The sequence below is a fragment of the Equus asinus genome, chromosome 7 (assembly GCF_041296235.1).
Source record: "Equus asinus isolate D_3611 breed Donkey chromosome 7, EquAss-T2T_v2, whole genome shotgun sequence".
Classification (NCBI taxonomy): Eukaryota; Metazoa; Chordata; class Mammalia; order Perissodactyla; family Equidae; genus Equus; species Equus asinus.
In genome coordinates, this window is record NC_091796.1 from 10,503,088 (window position 1) to 10,525,193 (window position 22,106).

Below are 22,106 nucleotides of genomic sequence, written 5' to 3' on the forward strand. Positions count from 1 at the left end.
GTGATGCTATCTAGAACTGAAAACATATGCAGCCATACTTCGGAGATAATGCAGTTTTGGGTCCAGACCACCACAACAAAGCAAATGTCACAATAAAGAGAGTTACACAAATTTTTTAGTTTCCCAGTGCATATAAAAGTTACGTATACACTATACTTTAGTCTATTGTGTGCAACAGCACTGTGTCTAAATAAACAATGTACATATCTTAATTAAAAATATTTTATTGCTAAAAAATACTAACCATCACCTGAGTCTTCAGGGAGTCATAATCTTTTTGCTGGTGGAGGGTCTTGCCTCGATGTTGATGGCTGTTGACTGATCAGGGTGGTGGTTGCTGAAGGCTGGGGTGGCTGCGGCAATTTCTTAAAATAAGACAACAACGAAGTTTGCCACATCAATTGACTCTTCCTTCCATGAACGATTTCTCTGTACCATGCAATGCTGTTTGATATCATTTTACTCACAGAACTTCTCTCAAAATCACAGTCAATCTTCTCAAACCCTGCTGCTGCTTTATCAACTAAAGTTATGTCATATTCTAAATCCTTTCTTGTCATTTCAGAAATCTTTACAGCATCTTCACCAGGAGTAGATTCCATCTCCAGAAACTACTTTCTTTGCTCATCTATAAGAATCAATTGCTTATCTGTTAAGCTTTTCTCATGAGATTGCAGCAATTCAGGCATATCTTCAGGCTCCACTTCTAATTCTAGTCCTCTTGCTATTTTCACCACATCTGCAGTTACTTCCTCCACGGAAGTCTTGAACCCCTCAAAGTCATCCATGAGTGTTGGAATCAATTTCTTCCAAACTGCTGTTAATGTCAATATTTTGTTCTCTTCTTACGAATCACACATGTTTTTAATGGCATCCAGAATGGCGAATTCTTCCCAGAAAGTTTTCAATTCACTTTGCCCAGATCCTTCAGAGGAATCACTATCTATGGCAGCTAGAGCCTCATGAAATGCATTTCTTAAGTAACAGGACTTGAAAATCAAAATTACTCCTTGATCCGTGGGCTGCAGAATAGATGTTGTGTTAGCAGGCATGAAAACAACGTTCATCTACATTGAAAATCTGTTGTCTAGTGTGGCCACCTTCATTAATTACCTTGGCTAGATCTTCTGGGTAACTTGCTGCAGCTTCTACATCAGCACTTGTGGCTTCACCTTGCACTTTCATGTTATGGATACAACTTCCTTGCTTAAAGCTCATGAGCCAGCCTCTGTTAACTTCAAACTTTTCTTCTGCAGCTTCCTCACCTCTCTTAGCCTTCTTACAACTGAAGACAGTTAAGGCCTTGCTCTGGATTAGGCTTTGCCTTAAGGGAATGTTGTGGCTTTCTTGATCTTCTATCCTGACCACTAAAACTTTCTCTGTATTACCGATAAGGCTGTTTCACTTGTTCATCATTCCTGTGTTCACTGGAGTAGCACTTTGGATTTTCTTCAAGAACTTTTCCTTTGTGTTCACACCTTGGCTAACTGGCACAAGAAGCCTAGCTTTTGGCCTATTTTGGTTTTCCACAAGCCTTCCTCACTAAGCTAAATCATTTCTAGCTTGTGATTTAAAGTGAGAGATGTGCGACTCTTTCTTTGACTTGAACACTTAGAGGCCATTGTAGGGTTGTTAATTGGCCTGATTTCAATATTGTTCTGTCTTACGGAATAGGGGGGCCTGATGAAAGGGAGAGAGACAGGGGCAGGCTGGGTCAGCAGAACAGTCAGAACACACAACGTTGCTAAGTTCGCTATCTTGTATGGCCGTGGTTCGTGGTGCCCCAAAACAATTATAATAGTAACATCAAAGATTGCTGATCACAGATCACTGTAACAAATATAATGATCATGAAAAAGTTTAAAATGTTGCAAGAATTACCAAAATGTGACACAGAGACTCGAAGTGAGCAAATGCTGTTGGAAAAATGTTGCTGATAGACTTGTTTGATGCAGGGTTGCCATGAACCTTCAATTTTTAAAAAACACAATATCTGTGAAGCACAATAAAGCAAAGTGCAATAAAATGAGGTATGCCTGTAATTATGTTAATGATTATATAAGGTCGTACAATAAATTCCTTGGTATGACTGATTCACACCTTAGTACATTTTCAGCAATGCCACCTGTTATTATTGTTTTCATTATTAGCATTATTTAAAAATCTTTCAAAAAAGTGCCTTGCTGGATGTTGAGGAGGAAGGAATTAAGATTTCACTGAACATGTCATACTTTGTCCATAAATATCATCACACACACACGTACCCGCCCCCAAATAAAACCAAAAGCGAACAAAAATCCTTGTTTTATGGTAATTGAAGCAGTAAAGGTATTTTTCAAAAAGTTATAGTATGAATCATCATTTAGTCTGTTCAAATACATCTAATATCTTCTAATTGACAGATCTATGGCTATTCATTTGTTAGAAACACAGATGTTAGTATGGTTCATATTTGTGTTAACTAAAGTTTAACAACCTTAAGTACATGATACTAAAATCACATAATAAACACTAAACACTTTATAGGCTTATTGATTTAATCTTCACAACAATCACATGAGGTAGACAGGCATTATTATTCAGTTTGCTAAAGCGGCAATTGATGCAAAGAGAGAATATCTAAGTTGACCATGGACCCAACTCCTTAGCATAAAGCTGATAGGTGAACCCAAGGAGCGTAGTCCAGAGCCCATGCACTTAACAACTACATCATGCTAACTAAACAAAATTGCCATGACAGGGCACAGATCCTACACATTTGCCCCAAAGACTTGTGGGACTATCCTTCTGGAACCTGGATGAGAGAGAGATTAATTGAGAATTTTGAGGATCAGATATTAAGTGCCTTAAAAGCAGATCTGGATTTCCTTTTATAAAGGCCAATATATGCAATATTCAGGTGGGTTGTGCTGATGGACATTGACAATATATTGTATTGCCATTGACCAGTAGGTGCTGCCCTTCCAGGAAGTAAGGGTCACACTTCCCTGCCCCAGTGATCTCAGCCAACATGAGCAAAGCAATGGTTGCCACTTCTGAGCAGAAGCTTTAAGAGTTGGTGTGCAGTTTGCCATGTATTATTTTTGCCCTCTCTTCCAGCTGCAGTCTGCTTTTTCAGGGTGGATTCTGGAATGCTTAAAACATGGGAGCATAAATGCAGCTGAGGTGTGATGGGGAGACAGTGAGTTAGAAATAGAGTTCTGTTTTTCTAAGCTGGAGGTAATTTGTCATTTGTTACTACAGTATAATCTAGCCTGGCCAAATTGATACGGTGCCCTACTTTTAACATTTTTAACTTAAAATAAGACACCTCATTAAATGTATTTGTTGGTGACTACAACCGCCTGGCTAGGATGAGGCTCGGGCATTCCACAATTGTGAAAGAATAGATAAAGAAAATGCAGTATAGACATACAACGGAACATTATTTAGCCTTAAAAAAAGGAGGGAATCCTGCCATTTGCAGCAACATGGATGAACCTAGAGGACGTTATGCCAAGTGTAATACGACAGTCAAGGAAGAACAAACACTGCATGATTCAACTTACATGAGGTATCTAAAACAGTCAGACTCATAGAATCATACAGTAGAATGGTGGTTGCCAGGTGCTGGGGGGAGGGGGAAATGAGGAGTTGTTTTTCCAGGAGTATAAAGTTTCTATTACACAAGTTGAATAAGTTCTGGAGATCTGCTGCACAACAAAGTACTCATAGTTAACAGCACACTTATAATTTGTGCACTTAAAAAAATATAGTTCACTTTAAGATGTGTTAAAAGGATAGATCTCATGTTAAGTAATCCTACAAAAGAAATCCCATAAAAGAGGCAAGGAAATTTCTGGAAGTGATAGCTATATATATGTTTAGTACTTTGGTTGTGGTGACAGTATCAAGGGGGTACATATATGTCCGAATTTATCGAGACATATATATTAAATGTGTGCAATTTTTTGCACAGCAATTACATCTTAATTAAGCTAAGAAAGAGAAGAAGAAGCCGGCAAATCTTGGATAACTTCAGATTTCCCTAGAGTTGACCTTGTAATTCAACATATAACCTTTTACAGTTAGCTCGTCCTTTCCCTGAGGGAGAGCTGGGCTATTATCACACACTAGCAAAATGCTTCTGGGAGCACCTCTGATTTTCACATTCCCCAAATCAAAATTATATATGATTGAAAGCCTCAATATTATCAGCAATTTTGTCTCAAAACCATAAAGATATATATATATATACTTGCCTACCAGTGAGACTTAAGCAAAAAGAGACCCCATATTGTGCTTATAATCAATCTACTTCACAGATTAAAAATGTTAAAAGCATAAACTGAAAGGCCACTTCATGAGTATGGATATCTGTAGTTCTCGCTGTCAGTCTGATGCCAATTGGTAGAGAAAATGTGGCACAGAGTCCCTCCAGAAATATGCCAGTCTGTGGTGCTGTAAAATGAGCTACCTGCAGCATAGCCAGAGGGAGGATGTCCTCGCTTTCTCCTGGCAAAAGTTCCTAAAGATAATTATCAAAGAAATTCTGAGGAGAGGTGCTGAAGCTTCAGCACTCTGCCAAGGTCAGGGGATGGTAGTCATAATGTACAGTGTCAAAAATTCAGGATTAGTTGCATAAGAGGAACTGGTTTATACTCATGAATATTTCCTTGCCCATGATCCAAGTCTTGAAATAAATTGAAGAAGGGCTAAGAAATACCAGTTTACTTCCCCAATGAACATCAAACAGAGACACACTTGGCACTCAAAAATATTAAGTATAAATTTATCACAACTATAAAGTAAAATGTTTTCACTCCGGGGATGGAAAAGGTGCATTTGCAAATAACCAGTGTTTTACATTTAAAACTTTTAACAAAAGTAATGGCTCTGAATTATGTTCCCTGACTGTAATATCCACCCTAACTTTAATATTATACTAAAGCCTGTTAATTTTATTTTCATGAATAAGGACCGTATCTACTCCTATTCACTGCATGTAAACCTTTATAAATTGTGTTTTTGTTTCTAAATACACTCTCTCCTTTTCGAAGTCTGTTACTAATAATTTGAATGTGAGGAGGTAGATACAAGACAGTGCATTTTCATTTCAGTTTAAATTAGGGTCTAGTTTGTTTACTGTTTTCAATTTCCCTTTTATCTCCCTACATAGATTGCAATACCAGTGCCTGACCAGAATTGTAAAAATCATTTCACTTTATTTTTATACTATAAACTTTTCATTTGAAATGTATTGGCCCAATGACTGTAATAGTTCCATACCAGCAGGTAGAACGTTTGTTTGGAACTGATTTCCACTCCCTAATGCCCTGCTCAGCTGGGAGGAGGATCTGAAGTGCTGTTCCAAGGCTAAGTAGAAGGAACACCAGGTTTCCTTTTATGAGTCATTTGAAAAGACATTCCGAGGACTCTCCATTGACTCTAAAAATGAGTCCCACCTGGGTTTCAAGGAGACTCAGGTGGGCACTTCTCACCTGGCCTTCTCTAATTGGTGTCTGGGGGTTGTGATGGATGGCTTAGTAAAAGGGTGCACGCAAACATTAGAACTAATGGTGCTTCCTGTCTGAGATTCACAGGGAGGATGACGATGAATTATGTTTTGGTCTCTGTTTGTAAGAAACCATTCAATTTCTTTCCCTCTCTTTTTCTCTCGCTTCTTCATCGCCCACAAACCTTCTAACTGATGTTCTGCTTTTGCATTTATTTTACAAGTTAGCAACCGAAAATATTTTCCCTGCATGAATACATCACAAAAATTTTTCATTCTCCATGTGGCGCTGATTCTCATTGAACAAGGTTTCCTGAGCAGGGTCAAGAATTAGCCTGGAGTGATTAATTTTCAATCTTGACTATATAATACGACTCTGTCTTTATAAGCTAAGTTTAATTCAAATGACAGCACAATGCCCAGTGGGGGTAGGAGACAGGTCTGTAAGGCTACTAGTAATGACATTAATCTCTTGGGTTGTACTCTTACCTTTAAGCATACTCTGAATTATTTCAAAAGGTAGGGAAGCAGTGGACTTACGTTCTAGTTCTTTTAATTTAAAGAAATTTTTAGAATCTACACTTCAATTTGAAGCCTCGTCTAAATTCAGAATCACGTTGAATTCACAGAGGAGTGCATTGGGGGGTTATTCCGAAGCTTAGGATAGTGATGGATTTTGGGTACCTTTCACTGGCTAAATATGAGAGAAGGTGTTTTGAAAAATTAGAATCCAGCAACGACCTTGATTTCCAGATTTTTTTCTAATTGCTAAAGCCGTAGGGGTTTTTAAACTTTGGCTACCTTACAATGTATAATAAACATGTTTCTGAAAAATGTTTAATGCATATCAGATTTTGAGAACCTAAATGGCATTTTAAATGCATTTAAACAGTTTTCTATTTATGAGAAAGTGTGCATTGATCAATTTTGAAAGTGAACACCGATTGCCTAGTTCATATTTTCAGTAAATCCAGAATTAAATTTGTCATTATTTGAATAACTTTCCACCTTCCTTAACATTTGCAGTCATTAATTCACTCACCTATCCATTCAAGTGACTTATGAGCGTCTATTATTTGTTATTAGACAGTGAATTAGGAATAGGGATAGATGACATGATAAATTAGAGTCATTGTATTTCATGACACAATTCATTTCCACAACTAATGCACTTTTAAGTAAATAAATGAGCATTTACTTTTGTGAAAACCATCTAAAAGTAAATTATAGAAGAAATTTTACTCTCTTAATATTTACTAGTCGTTAAAAATAGAATAACAATTTTTAAAAATAAACATGCTTATCTAGACTTAGTGATTAATTTAAAAACCGTGTATGTTATTACTGGGAAAAGTTTTCACCACAATTTTCTAGCTAAAACTATATTCTCTAATAAGGTCAAAGGTGAAGTAAGAATTACCCCAACTTGTTGAAAGCTGTCCTTTCCAGAATCACGGTAGGAAAAAGCTGTCCACACCTCTTCTTTCTGAAAGATTACAAAAGGAACAAAAACATCAAAGGTATCATTCAAGGACTCATTTTATCTATTCTATGTGTTGGCAGTTGATAAACTATATACTACATCATCTGTCATATATCAACTCTTCATTTCTTAAAAGCGGTTCTTTTTTCATATTTCTCATACAAGTCCCTGATTTGTATAAAATGACAAAACTCCTTCCATGTCCTGAGATTGAAGCCTTAATAATGTTTTTCTCTCTTCAATAATTTCAGTAAGTACCTGTCAGAGTCAGGCACTTTTTGTTTGTTTAATAATATTAATTTACCAGCAAGGAAAAAAAGTGCTTTGACTTACCAACAGATAGATTGATAGATAGATAGATAGATAGATAGATGGATGAGAAAGAGAAAGACAGAGAGATCATCTCTAGGTATAGACTCATCATTATAGTTGTGTGTCTTCTATCTTCCAACTATCAGGATATTTTGCAACAGGCAATATGTTATAGTCTTATGCAATATACAACATTATCAATATTGAATTAGTAATTTTCTTATTTTTAAAATAGAGATGTGAGATATTTCTTTTTACACATAAATTTAGTTAAGTTTTTGTTATAGCAACAACTATCTTTAAAAGATGTGATAGCATTGGGGCTGGCCCCGTGGCCGAGTGGTTAAGTTCGCGCACTCCACTGCAGGCGACCCAGTGTTTCGTTGGTTCCAATCCTGGGCGCGGACATGGCACTGCTCATCAAACCACGCTGAGGCAGCGTCCCACATGCCACAACTAGAAGGATTCACAACGAAGAATATACAACTATGTACCGGGGGGCTTTGGGGAGAAAAAAGAAAAAAATAAAATCTTAAAAAAAAATTAAAAAATAAAAAATAAAAAATAAATAAAAAGATGTGATAGCATTAACTGGCTGCTCATATGCTGTTTCTCATTTTTAGGGAAATAGAGAATGTGAGCATCATTATTTTTCAAATATCAATGCCTAAACATGAACTTTACCCCTACCCATTCTAAAATGACTGAATATATTCTTGCATGTATAAACATAAATAGTTTTGAAAAAAGGAATACATTTGCATACACAAAGAAAAATATATAAACAGTTACTTTAAACCAGTGATTTCCGGAAGAATATAGAAAGCATGTTGGCAACTTGCTCTGATAATATATATCTAGATCTAGCAAATATGAAAGCAAATATTGTAAGTTTTCTCTTTTCTGCCCATCCCCAAATGGCAGCACACGTTTTAGCATTGTTCCTTGAAGATATGACTGACTACAGTGTTAACTATGAAAATTCTGCTTTTTAAAACAAACTAGAAAATATGCAAAACATAGAGTTTAACACTAATTTTTTTGCATTAAAACTTAAAAGAGCATCATATTTATTTTCATAACAACATTCATTTTTCTATATAGCTTACAGCTTCTGCATTTTTTTCTGCTTTAATTTCTGGGTATGATAAATTTCTTTAAAAATCAATAATAAAACAATACCTTTGGATCCTTTTGGCATACAAAATATGATCAGGAGTATACATTTAATGATTTTTCTTTTATTCCTCTATTTTATCTTTTGAAGATTAGCCATCAATAGCTTTAAGAAAAGCAGACTTTTTGGAGAATAAAATGTGCTTTAATACCTGTAGTTCAAGTATGTGTTTATGGATTATATCTAAAGTGTGCAAAGAAGAGAATGCATTCTCTCTCATATTCAATCCAATGATCTCTTATTTTAACATACTAGAATAATTACAATCAGTTTTCTTTACTGATAGCTCAATTTAAGATAAACTGAAATTTTAAATCCATTGATTATAGAAAGGGCCTAACAAAGACGTACACCTTTCACAGTCAGCTGTGCCAATGACTAATTTCACAAACTTATCAGCGGATGTGCTCTGAAACATGAAATAGTGTTATCAGTTGTACTCAGTGATTCAAAGTGAGCTAGAATCGCAGGTAAGCTATTTTGTACTCACAAGGGACAATATGATTTAAATTCCATGCAAATAGAAAGATAAATCTAAAACATTACTCTATAGCCAAATTAATTATTATTCCTTTGGGAGCTCTCAGTGCCCATATTTCCATATTACATTAATTTAGCTATAAATATAAATATTTCAAGCTACTGAAAATTAGAATTAAAATTATGGAATGTCTTAAAGACAAACCATAAACCAAGAAAAAAAAATGAGATAGGTAGACACATTATTTTGAAATGTATCTACTGAGTTTCTGAGTGTCATCTCCCCTTCTCTGCTCTCCTCTTCTCCCCCTTTTGCTCTCTCTGCTCAAGCAAATAGAATAGAAAATACTACATTCACATGCTCTTTGGGGAAAAAAACACACACACAAAAAAACGTGTTTCTTTGGATAGTTTTATGTACTTATTTTTAATGTATTCACTAATAAAACCACCGTAATAAGCACTTGGCTTCCCAATATAACTTTTTGGAATATTTCTCTAAGTACATACGATGTAATGTAAAAATTTGAAAATGCCTTAGAAATCAATGAAAAGGGGATTAGTAACTTTTTGTAAATAGTATTATAAATGTATGTTTCATGAATATCAAAACTTCAGAGTTGCAACTAGTAAAATTACATTATTTGTGCCAACACTATCAAACTACCCTAAGCATATATTTATATTTGTTACATTTTACCAAAATTGAAAATAAATCTATTTCTTTGATGAAGTTATAAAACTCTAATTCATTAAAAATATATCTGACTCCAGAACCTTATGATGACTATTTTTTTCCTGAAATAGATATTTACAATAATTTCTTTGTACAGTGGAAAAATATCATATTAGGCTAAATTTCATTTGCTTTAACACATTAAATCATTTATAATTCAAGAAAGATTTCTTGATCACCTACCTTGTACCAAAAATTGTTCTAGGTTCAGGGACAATAGTGGGAAACAAAACAGTTAAAGATCACCCTCTCATGGAGTTTACATTCTAATGTAGAAAGAGAGAAAATAAACATAATAAGGCAATCTTATGGTATCTTGGAATATGATAAGATCTAAGGAGGAAAACAAGGCAATGTGAAGAAAATGGGAACTGTTGGGATGGTCGGTTGTTCATCTTTTAAAGAAAGCAATCACATTGGTCTCGCTGGGCAGGTAGTGTTTGAACAAGGATGGGAGTGAGGTGAGTGAGAAAACCATCTGGAGTTCTGCAGACAGATTTTCCAGCAGACAGCCTGGCATCTGCAGAGCATTGAGGAGAGAGCACACCTGTTGTGCCCTGGGCAGAGTAGAGTGGGGAGAAGTGACAGAAGTACAAGTTGGAGAGGTGACTTAACTTTTACTGTGAAAAGGATAGGAAGCCATTGAAGGGTGAGAGGGAAGGAGTGACATCATCATTGTCTTTCATTTTAATAAGAACATGCTGGCTGCTGGTTTAAAAAGACACTGTGCCCTTGGACCTTGTGAAGTGGTCAGATTCTAAACACGTAGAAAGATTAACCAAGAGGATTTATTGATCAAATCAATAGGGATGCAAAAGAGAAAAGCCAAGAACGACTTCATTTTGCTTTTCCTTATGAGGAAAGGGAAGTATGCAACTACATCAGGTCAGAGCGAGAAGACCAGGAATTTAGCATCAGATGTGGTAAGACTGAGATGCCCTTTAGATGAACTGGTGGAGGCATCACATAAGCAGCAGATATAGGAGACTGGAGTTAACAGGACTGGTCCAGGCTGGCATACAAACCTGGGATATATTTGAAGACGTACTTCTAGATGAGATCTTCATGGGGGCACATGTAGATTTAGAGAAGAAGGAACCAAAGACTAAGCCCTGGGAACCTCCAAAGTTAGTAAATTAGTAGAAAGTAGAAGAAGCAGCAAAGGAGAATGAGAATGGTCAGTGGTGAAATAGGAGGAAAACCGAGAAATTGTTGTCTAGAAAAGTGTCGTAAGGAAATGATCAACTGTTCAATAATGCAGAGAGGCTGTGTAAGAGGAATAACGAGTTCACCCTCAGCTGTAGTCATGTATCGGTCATCAAGGTCTTTACAAGAACAGTTTCAGTACAGGGGCGGCAGCGAAAACCTGAATGTGAACTGGGAGACACACATGAGGTAGAATAAAGAGAAGCCTAGAAAAAAGATGGGCCTAGAGTGGGAGTTGAGGTCACGAGAAGGTTCCATTTTACATGGAAGAGAAAAGAGCATATTTAAATGCTGATGAGAATGGTCCAGAAGAGAGAGACGTGAGGATGCAAGTGACAGGGGGAAAAGGGACAATACCTAGTGCATAAGTGGCACACATGTTTCTTATAGAGGAAGGTCCTGAATACATAAACGAATTGAAAAGAACTGCTTAGCTGTCCAGGGGGAAAACTGCCATGTGGACTCTATAAATGTGTGTTTTAATTTGCTCAATAGCTGGAGTCTTTTACAGTAAGTAATATTGACAGTTACATTTAGATTACTTTTACATTACATTAATTACTTTTACATTAAAATAGAGTAATGCAATATTATTACATTAAATAATATTGTTATGCTTCGTACTTTTATATACTATTTTTTTTTCTCAAGAAGATGCTTTCTCTTAATAACAAGAGGGCACTGATGCAGGTAAGTAGGGAGTTGTGGGTTTGGAAGGTTGTGGAAGTTTTAATATGATAACTAGAATCTTCCTAGTGAAATGAAAAGTAAGGTTAGCAACTGAGTGTGAGGAAAGGTAGAGATATGGGACAACCCAGGAGAGAAGAGATACGAAGTAACCATTTAGGAAAATGAGAAAGCAAACACAATTGGGAATTATAGTGTCAACACCCGTTCAGCAAGTAGGATCAACTTGATATTCATGTTTCTGGATCTTATTTTTCTCTTGCCCAGTGCAGGAGCATGCGCAGAATCATCAAAGAACTGGAATATAATGAGGGCTTTTTCCCCCGCAAGACAGTAGACGAAAGTTACAGAGAGACAAACCAGTTAACTATTATTATGCAAATCAGTGAATATCAGATTTGTTCATGATGCTCATTTGTTTTGAAAGTATATTTGTTATTTAGGGCTCACCTATTTTTTTTATCAATTACCTACAGGTCTGCCTAAGAACATTCTATCTTTATAAAGTTTTCCATAATGTGACAAAGAGAATTTTCTGGAGTATGTAAATAAAATTTAAAAATACCTTATTTGGGAAAAATATATGGTCTTAATAAAGCTGGTGTTTTATTTTGATCAAGATGAAGTAACTTGCATTGAATCATCAATATTTTGAATTTTGTTCTTTCCTACTTGTATGTGCTAGTTTACTCAATAAGATTATTTCTCTTTTTTTATTCTCAGCTGTTGAGAGAATAAAAAAAAATTGAATAAGAGAAAATAGAGTAAGTCCCCCCTTATAATTATGCCAACATTATAAGCAGGAGAGTAAATAAATTATAATAAATGACTCCACATAGGAGAAGTATTTCTGATGCAAGTGTCAGAAAGACAGAGCTACTTGCAGTGAAAATCTATCCATATTTACTGAAAATTACTGATTAGTTTCCAGGTGCACAAGTAACGAGGGAAATTGGGTGAGGAAAAAACTGCCACATCCATTTCTTGGAACTACCGAAGGAAACAATTAATTGGATTTGAGTTTCAAAATGGTAGCTGTCTGCATTCTATTGGCATTACAACATATATTGCACCCTTCTTGGCCATTCCTGTTTTCCTTTCAAATCTACCAGTGCACACAGTTCCAATGTTTTCTAGCATATAAGATCATTAATTTATACAAAACTAATTATATCCCCACATTTTCGTTTACTGGCCTGCACTCATTCCATTTGTAACAAGCAGGGAAAGTGAGGTCACTTTGCTAATAGTTCTATGGTGAGCCCTGGTGTCTGGTGTTCCTTAAATTTGAAAAAAAATGTTATTTTCAGTATTACTGAAGAAAGTAAGATTGAACAAATCATAACCTCATAACCTTAAAGAAAAATTATCAAACATGTTAAATGGAAGTTGTTTAAGAGCAGCAGGAAAATTGCCTCTCTCTGCCACATTTACATCAGACATATCCCAGCCCCAATTTATTTCTCAGATTATGCCTGCACAAATAAATATGAGGATATTATTTAAGGAAAAATTAGCATATCAAATTTCATTGAATACTACTATAAAAATGTTAACAGAATAAGTATGCATTTACTGTTGGTGCTCTATTGCCATGATTTTCTACGTAATAGTTGAAGGCAGCAATGCAAAATATTCCACCAATACTATTAATCTCAAAAATATCATGACGGAGTCCATTCATATTCATTTCCTATGCACATTTTACTGATATATACAATGCTACTGATTCAAATACATTTTCTATTTTATCTTGCTTTTTATTTACCAGTAGGACCAACTACTGTATGTATATGTGTATATATATATGGTATACATATAAATATATGTGTGTGCATACATATATAAATATACAGAGATATTTTAAGCACTAGACATACCACACATTTGCTATGGAACTTTATTCTCAAGTTTTTGTTCGTTTTTTTTTTTTTCTCCTTGTAACACACGCACCAATGTTCACTGACAACAATACATTTAAACTAGGCAGTTTAAACTTATTTTCATAATTAATAGATTTGCTGCTTATTATTCGTGATTCTCTTTCCAATATAAAATATGTCTGTTTTAAGTGTAAAACTGTTTTTTCCCACAAAGAAAATTTAAATCACTTATAATACTAGTAGAATGAAAATCTTTTTAAAAAAAATTCCTTTTAAAATTCAGATATCTTATAAACCTATGTCTTGTAAACATTTATATGCCTTATATTCCAACATAAACAACTCCTTGAAGATTTATAAATGATACCAATCTACAGCAAATATTCTCTCTTTAGGCTAATTTTAAGACATCTATGGTATGATATGGAATATTGACAAGTGAGAACAAGCTGAGTGAACGTTTGCTTTTCTCACCGAAAAAGACACATTATATATCACTGTCATAAGCATGTTTTAAACATGAACTGTTTCAAAAGCTGCCAAACTTTTTTTTAAAAAAAAAGAGAGAACATTTCACTGGGTGGGGTAAGTATGGGGTGAGGTTCATCATAATTTAATTGGCCCACGTACTTAATGACTTAATAACTAATTATCAAAGTTTACATAAACCTTAGGTTTAATTTCACTGGAAAACACAAAATCACTCACTGTAAAGTCAAATACCCTTTCCCTTCAGCTCAAATAAATTACGTGCAGGAAGTGCTGGCTTTAAAGGTGAAGTTTTGATTAAAACTACAGACACCATCTGCTATGGTCTGAATGCTGGTGTCCCCCAAAATTAGTGTGTTGAAAACCTAAAGCCCAAGGCAATGGTATTAGGAGGTGAGACCTTTGGGAGGGGGTTAGGCTGTGAGGGCAGAGCCCTCAGGATGGGACTGTGGCCCTTGGACACCCAAGAGAGATGTCTTGCTCCTTCTGCCTTGTGAGGACGAGTTGAAGTCCACAGTCTGCAACCAGGAGAGAGACTTCACTTTACCAGAACCTGACCGTGCTGGTGCCCTGATCTTGGACTTCCCAGCTTCTAGAACTGTGAGCAATAAATTTCTAGAGTTTATAAGCCATTCAGTGTGTGGTATTTTGTCATAGCAGCCCAAATGAACTAACACATCATCTTTGGTCTTGCTTGTCAGATCTCATTTAGTGATCAATATTATCTACTAAGAATAGTTAATGATCTTAATCTAACACCAGTATAAAACCACAATTTCTACACTGTACATTTAAAAAAGTACCTTCAAAATATTTTGATAATCTTATAACTGAGAAGTCTTATATACGATTTATATAATTGAGATGTTACAGTAATAAGGCACTAAAACGTTAATATATTTTCAACCAAATTTTATATGCAAAAATGTCATGTTCAGGTATTAATAAGGCTTTAATTATATGTAAGTATACATTACATAATCTAAAACTACATGAATGCATTTTTTCTATTTATATCCTTTAAAGAACGCAATCAACTTTATAGCTTTCCAAAACCATAGGTGACAATTTATACCTCTTTCTCTCACATAGATTGGGAAGGGAGTCCTTTTTCTTCACAGATATTGAGGCTCTTAAAACCTCTTAGAGCTGTAGAGCTGGAGCCCATGTAATTGCTATCAGACAGAGGAGAGACTCTTGAATTGTATGGCTCATGAATTTCTTTGTGTTGTCATCAGCATGGGTAGGAGAGGTTATTAAACTGAGCAGTGGCTGCTGCCCCTGATTGATGCCATGTGTCAGATTTTAAATTCTTTCTTATCCAGGCTTGTAATGCATGCATTTCCCAGTCACTGGCTTGTGGGATTTTTAGGCGAGTTATAGTTCTCTGGCTTTATTTTATCATCTCTCAGAGGCTCCATTCTTTACTTTTTTGTCGGTTTTTTTTCTTTGTCAAATTTCACAAATAAAACTAAACATTTCTACTTATCATGAAATATAAATCACTGGTGTTTCCAATAAAGCCTTTATCAAAAGTTATTTTCAAGTGAATACAATTGAAAATATATTTCTTAAACAACATTACGTTTTAAAGTTGGTATAATGATTTCACTTAAAGAAATAAGCTTTATTTTCTTATCAAATTAAAAAATTCCTATCGATTTTCTATAGGAATCAAAAAGAGTCCTATTTTCAAGGTAGCTCCTAACATTAAGGCTCTTTACATACATATGTATCTATTTGAGAATCGAATACAGGTTTCCCCCAGTCTCTGAAGTGTTTTCACACCACTTCACTTTTACAAAGATCTATAAATTGTTACCTGTTACTAACCAAAATAATTGTTACCTGTTACTAACCAAAAAAAAAAAAATATCAAAGAGGATTTTCGCTTTTACGAAAAAAGGTGAAAAGCGAAAATAGCGTTCAGTACCTGCTTTGTGGGAGTCGTCGCGGAGGCAGTGCCCACCCCGAGCAGCGGGAGGGGAGCCACCAAGCTCCTTCCCCGGGAACTACCCTCAGCATCTGAGCACCAACCCGCCAGAGCTCTGAACTGCGTCTGTGAGCATCTGTGCTTTATCTTGATTTATATCAGTAAGTTATTTTTCGGGCTTGGGAATGCTCAAAAGTTTTTCCTGTTTAAATTAATCGGAATTGCTTCTTCGCTTTACAGCATTTCGGCTTCCGGAAGGTTTCATAGGAACGCTGTAATTTCAGGTAACAGGGGAAGATATTCTGCACTCTAGAAGCAATGAAGAGGAGAGTTTTACAGCATGTGTTTTAGAGAGATTTATTCCTAGTATATTCACTCTTAAATGAGTTGGAATGTGTAAGGTAAATTCTTCAGCAGTACCCTCTAAATCAAACAGCAAATGCTCTCAAAATTGTGATAAAGTTAAATCAGTGTTAGATGTTCCTTATTCTCCCTCATATTCACATATGCAAATTCTCTTCCCACCTCAAGTCCCCGCTCTCCCACGTCCACCTGAGAAAAAGCTGTGATTGTATGCCCGGGGGATTTGTAGAGCGCCAATTTCAAGACTTTAAAAAACATTTTGTGGTAAGGTGTAATTCACAGCCTCACGATTCCACAGTGTTCTACAAAAGCAGTTTTCCTCATTTTTAAACATAACAACTGTTACACTCTGAATGCTTTTGAAAAACGCATCAGGTAAACCAAACGATTCATAAAACACAACAGATTACATATAAATAAAAAAGGGAAAAACTTTCTAGAATAGCTTTCAAAATATCTAAACATTTTGGGAGTAACAGGGGTCAATTTGCAAGCATGTCAACGTTATACAGAATATATTAGATACCCATTTCAAAATTTAATCTTTCCACCTTATTCCTTGGGAAGGATTTAAACCCATTGCTTTTTGTTGTTGTTGTTTGCCGGAACTCCTCTGTGCTAGTTTGTATTTCTTCTATGCTCATCTCTTTTCTTTTCTCCTTTTTTTTCTTCAGTGTAGCATCTGTTTGCACCAAGGACACACCTTGACTTCACAGACCTTTTCAAAGCCAGCTTAGTTAAATTAATGAAAATATCATAAATTTAAAAGGTTATTTTTAAAAGTTAGATGTGTATTTACTGACTCTCTTTCTTTTTATCTGTTCCCTTCTCTCTTTCTCTCTGTCTCTCTGCCTTTGTCATATATATATACATATATGTTTGTATGTATATGTATGAGATAAGCATATATAGACCACAATGCATACATATTTGCATGAGTATATTCACACAAAAAATGTGAAAGAGTAGGATTCAGACATGACAATAAATATCTTGTGATAGTGGGTATTTTAGTTTTCTAGATCTGTTGGAACAAATTACCACATGCTCGGGGGCTTAAACCAACAGACACGTATTCCTTCCGCAGTTCAGAAGGCCGGATGGTCAAAGGTGTCAGTGAGCGCCTCTTTCAGCTTGTGGTGGCTCCTGGTATTCCTAAACCTATGGCAGCACAACTCCAATCTCTGCCTCCTTTTCACATGGCCTTCTCTCTGTTTCTTTGTCTTCTCTTTTTCTTATAAAAACACAAGACATTGCATTTAAGGCCCATCCTAATCTAGGATGCTTTCATCTGGAGATTCTTACCTTAATTATGTTTGCGAACACCCTACTTCCTAATAAGGTCACATTCTGAGGGTCCTGGTGGATTTGACTAAGGGGAGGGGCATTCGTCAATCCACTACAGTACAATTACTGCGGACTTTTATTTTCTTCTTTGTCTGATAAAGTACTTCCTTTTTCTGTCCATATATATTATTTTTATAATCAGAAACTTGAAGATTTAGAGTTTTGGGAAAATTATCTAATCAAGGTGTGGGTATTAAATGAATACAGACATGCAGGTGGCCATTGGAATTAGAAAGTCCAGTTAATGTTGGACGGAGCTCTGGATCGGTGAGCCGTCTTCTTGGATGCTGCTTTTGTTTTTCCAGGGCACTGCTTTTTAGAACACTGAGTCCAACCTCTCATTGGTCATGAAGAGTATTAATTATTCAAAAACTTCCTTCTAGAAATCCCTAAGTCAGGAATGCTATTTAGCTTGTTCACTATTCTGTTTGCAATATTATCAAAAACAGCAACAACTATAGAACATGAGGCTTAACAGACATTTTGTTTTCCAAAGACAAAGCAATTAAAAAGAAGGGAGAAAAATGCCAACTAGGAAAAAGTAGTAATATGAAACTGTTTTACATGATGTCATAGGCAGATTTCAGAGGTAAGAAATTTTACATTTTAGATTCTAAAATGCTTTAAGAAGTTTCTGTCTCTGCTTTGAGTTGGGACGTCTGTCTTCTCCTGCTCTCAGATGTAGGAGCTCCTGGGTCTCTGGCCTTCAGAATCCAGAACTTACACCAGAGCCTCCCCAGATTCCCAGATTGAAGAGAATCCCCAGATTGAAGGCTTAGGCCTCAGACTGATTCTACTGGTTCTGTTTCTCTGGAGGATGCTGACTAATACAGATACTGAGTAGAAAAAAATGGAAAAACATTGAAAATAAGGGCACACTTGGAAAAAGCACCATTCCCTATTTCAAACCTTATTACAAAGCTACAATAATCAAAACAATGTCGTACTGGCATAAGGGGATAGGCATGTCAACCAAGAGAATAGACTTCCATGTCCCGAAATAAACCCATACCTCAGTGGTCAATTGATTTTGACCAGGGTGCAAGACCATCCAATGAGGAAAGAATATTTTCTTCAATAAATAGTACTGTGGCCCTGGATATCCGCATGGAAAGGAATAAAGTTATTCATCTGTCTTATAGTGTATGCAAAAAATAGCTCTAATGGATCAATGACCTGAACATAAAGGATAAAACTATAAAACTCTTAAGAGAGAACAGAGGGATAAATCTTCATGACCCTGGATTGGGCAACATCCAGGTTGACAGGTTAGATATGAGACAAAAAGCTCAAGCAAGAAAAGAGAAAAATAGGTAAATTAGACTTCATAAAAATTAAAGACTTTTGTGTTTCAAAAGACACTACAATAAAGTTGAACAGGGAACACACAGAATAAGACAAAATATTTGCAAATTACATATCTGATAAGGGATTTGTTTCCAAAATATACAAAGAAATCTTACAGCTCAACAACAAAAAGACAAAAAAAAAAAAAAAACCCAGTTAAAAAACAAGCAAAAGGCTTGAATAGACATTTCTTCAAAGAAGATATACAAATTTTCAACAAGCACATGAAAGATGCTCAACACTATTAGTTAGTAGAAAAATAAAAATCAAATCCACACTGAGATGCCACTACACATCCACTAGAAAGGCCAATTTTTTTGAAATGGAAAAAAACCCAAATGTTAGTGAAGATGTTGAGAAATTGTAACTCTCATATATTGGTGGTAGAAATGTAAGATGGCACCATCTGTGTCGAAAACAGTTTGGCAGTTCCTCAGTAAGTTAAACATAGAATTACCATGCTACCCAGAAATTCCACTCCTGGATGTATACCCAAAAGAATAGAAAACAGGTGTTCAAATAAAACCTTGTACCTTCTATTCCTTAACCCACAGTCTGCAATAGGATGCACTGACAAGTTTTGAAAATGTAACTGGTAAACCAAGGCTGACTTTAGAAAGATGACTAGAGAAGACTGGACAATGTTTACGGCCATCTTGAAATACCACAGGTAGGCATTTCAGGCCTCTGCATTATTTGCTCAAAGGAAACTAAAAGACAAAATTTTGACACCAGAGTTTCTACTGGTCAACCGTGGTCTGATTATCAAATTTGAATATTTCACCCTATAAAAATCTCTGAGCACTTTAAAAATTACTTTAATGCTTATAGGTAATCTTCCCATCCTCTCAAAGAAACCAATAGGATATATATGGAAATTAAACAAATTCTGATCCGTGTCCACAAATATGTTACTCGCCTGCATTCACTTTCTCAAGCCTCACTTTTTCAGTCACATAGGCCCAAAACCTAAGTTAATCTTTGACTTCTCCCCCTTCCAATGTACCACGTTTTAAAACGCTGAGACTCACTAAACTTTGAAATACTCTTGGATTCCGGCAAGCAGGCTTCGTAAATAGGACCGTCAAAGCAGGTTCCCTGGAAGCTCGTTTCAAAAGGCATTGAAATATTTCTGGCAAGGTGTGCATTTTGTTGATTTGGTCAAATTCTTATGTATCCTTTCAGCTCTCTCTTTTTTGTGACAACTTTGTCAAGGTTCGGTATGGAGGTTGTTACAGGCTCGTCAACAACTTAGGAAGCACCTCCTCCTGCTTCATCTCCTGAAAGAGCTTGTGTAATACTGGTGCCACATTTACTTCAAATGTCTGGACCTGAAGTTTTCTTTGTGCAGAGAATTCGAAAAGTGTTTTTTAATGTTTAGGGCTACTCAGATTTTCTGTTTTACTTTGTGTCAAATTTGATAAGACATACTTTTTAAAAAATGTGTTCATTTAATCTAAGATGTCCATTTTTTGCGGGGAGGGATGAGGAAGGCCCTGAGCTACCCTCTGTTGCCAATCTTCCTCTTTTTCTTTTTTTTGCTTGAGGAAGATTGTCACTGAGCTAAGATCTGTGCCAGTCTTCCTCTATTTTGTATGTGGGATGCCACCACAGCATGGCTTGATGAGCAGTGCATAGGTCCATGCCCAGGATCTGAACTTGTGAACTCCAGGCTGCCAAAGTAGAGTGTGTGCAGCTAACAACTATGCCACCAGGTTAGTCCTCTAAGATGTCCATTTTATCTAATAATTGATGACGTAAAGTTGTTCATAATATCCTTTTTCATATCTTTAAAATCTGTAGAGGTCACCACTCTTTCATGCCTGCTATTTACTCTTCTTCTTCTTCTTTTTTGCTGAGGAAGATTATTTACTAGTAACAGTATGTTTAGTCTTGCTTTGTTTGAATCATTCAACAATTAGAATGACATGCCATTTACAGAGTCTGAAAGCTATTCTTTTTCTTTTTTGTTTTTAGCTTAAGGAAGATTGTCCCTGAGCTAATATCCATGCTAATCTTCCTCTATTTTGTATGTGGGATGCCTCCAAACAGCGTGGCTTGATGAACGGTGTGTAGGGCTATGCCCAGGATCCAAATCCACGAACCCCAACCGCCAAAGCAGAGCGTGTGAACTTAACCACTACACCACTGGGCCAGCCCCTGAAAGCTACGTTTTATTTTCCCTAACTGAGGGATTCCAATTTATCTATTTGGTGATAAGGAAACTTAATTTACTGGGACAATTTTTCGTGAATTACATATATGCAAGGCTCCACTCCTTACTCAGAGTTAGCACTCTCTTTATTTACCCTTTCCCCTAAACTCTGATAGGTCATCATGGTTGTATGTTTTGTGTGTTTTCAGCCATGTTCAGCTGCACAAGTACAGATGGGGTGCAAAGCAGACAAAGAGTTCGATTTAGCTACTATATATACGTATGTGTGAGTATATATATATACATATATATATATATACACACTCAAGGACAGAGAAAGAGAGAGGAAGATTCAAAATAATTTACAGAAAATTTAGAAAATGATACATTACATTCAGTAAATTATCTTGTGATAAATGACAAATATACGTGAAGCATGAAACATTAGCCCTCCCACAATCTGAAAGCCAAATTAGATTTTTTTTCAAATTATTTGAAGTATTGTCTTTTTGAGTTTCTGCATATTTTAAGACAATAAGATGTAATATTATAAGCTTGCAGAGTTACCACATACGAAGCTCAAACAAAGACTAATTTGCTGTTATTGTTAGCTTGGCTGACCTTTTCCAGTAAAGCAAAGTTTTGTTTTGTTTTTCCGTGATGTATTCCACAAAATCTTACAGAGAATACAGGAGCATTTCTCAGAAAGGCCACCTCTAGAAACCAACTTCCTTATGATCCTGATCTCTGTGGAGCTTTGAGGCAACACTTTTGCCGAGGCAGTAACGCCACCTTATCATCTTCCCTCTCCACATACTCTGCAACCAGCTAGCCTTCGCCAGCAATATGAAAATAAACTGTTTAGAACGCTGCGTGCATTCATTATTGTTCTAATAGAGGAGAAATTGCAAGTGAGATTAGTCTATTACGTGGAGAATGTTGCTAAATGAATTCATTTTACAGCAGGTGGTTCAAATTGTAGCCATTCAATTAGCATGTGCAGAAACTATTCCT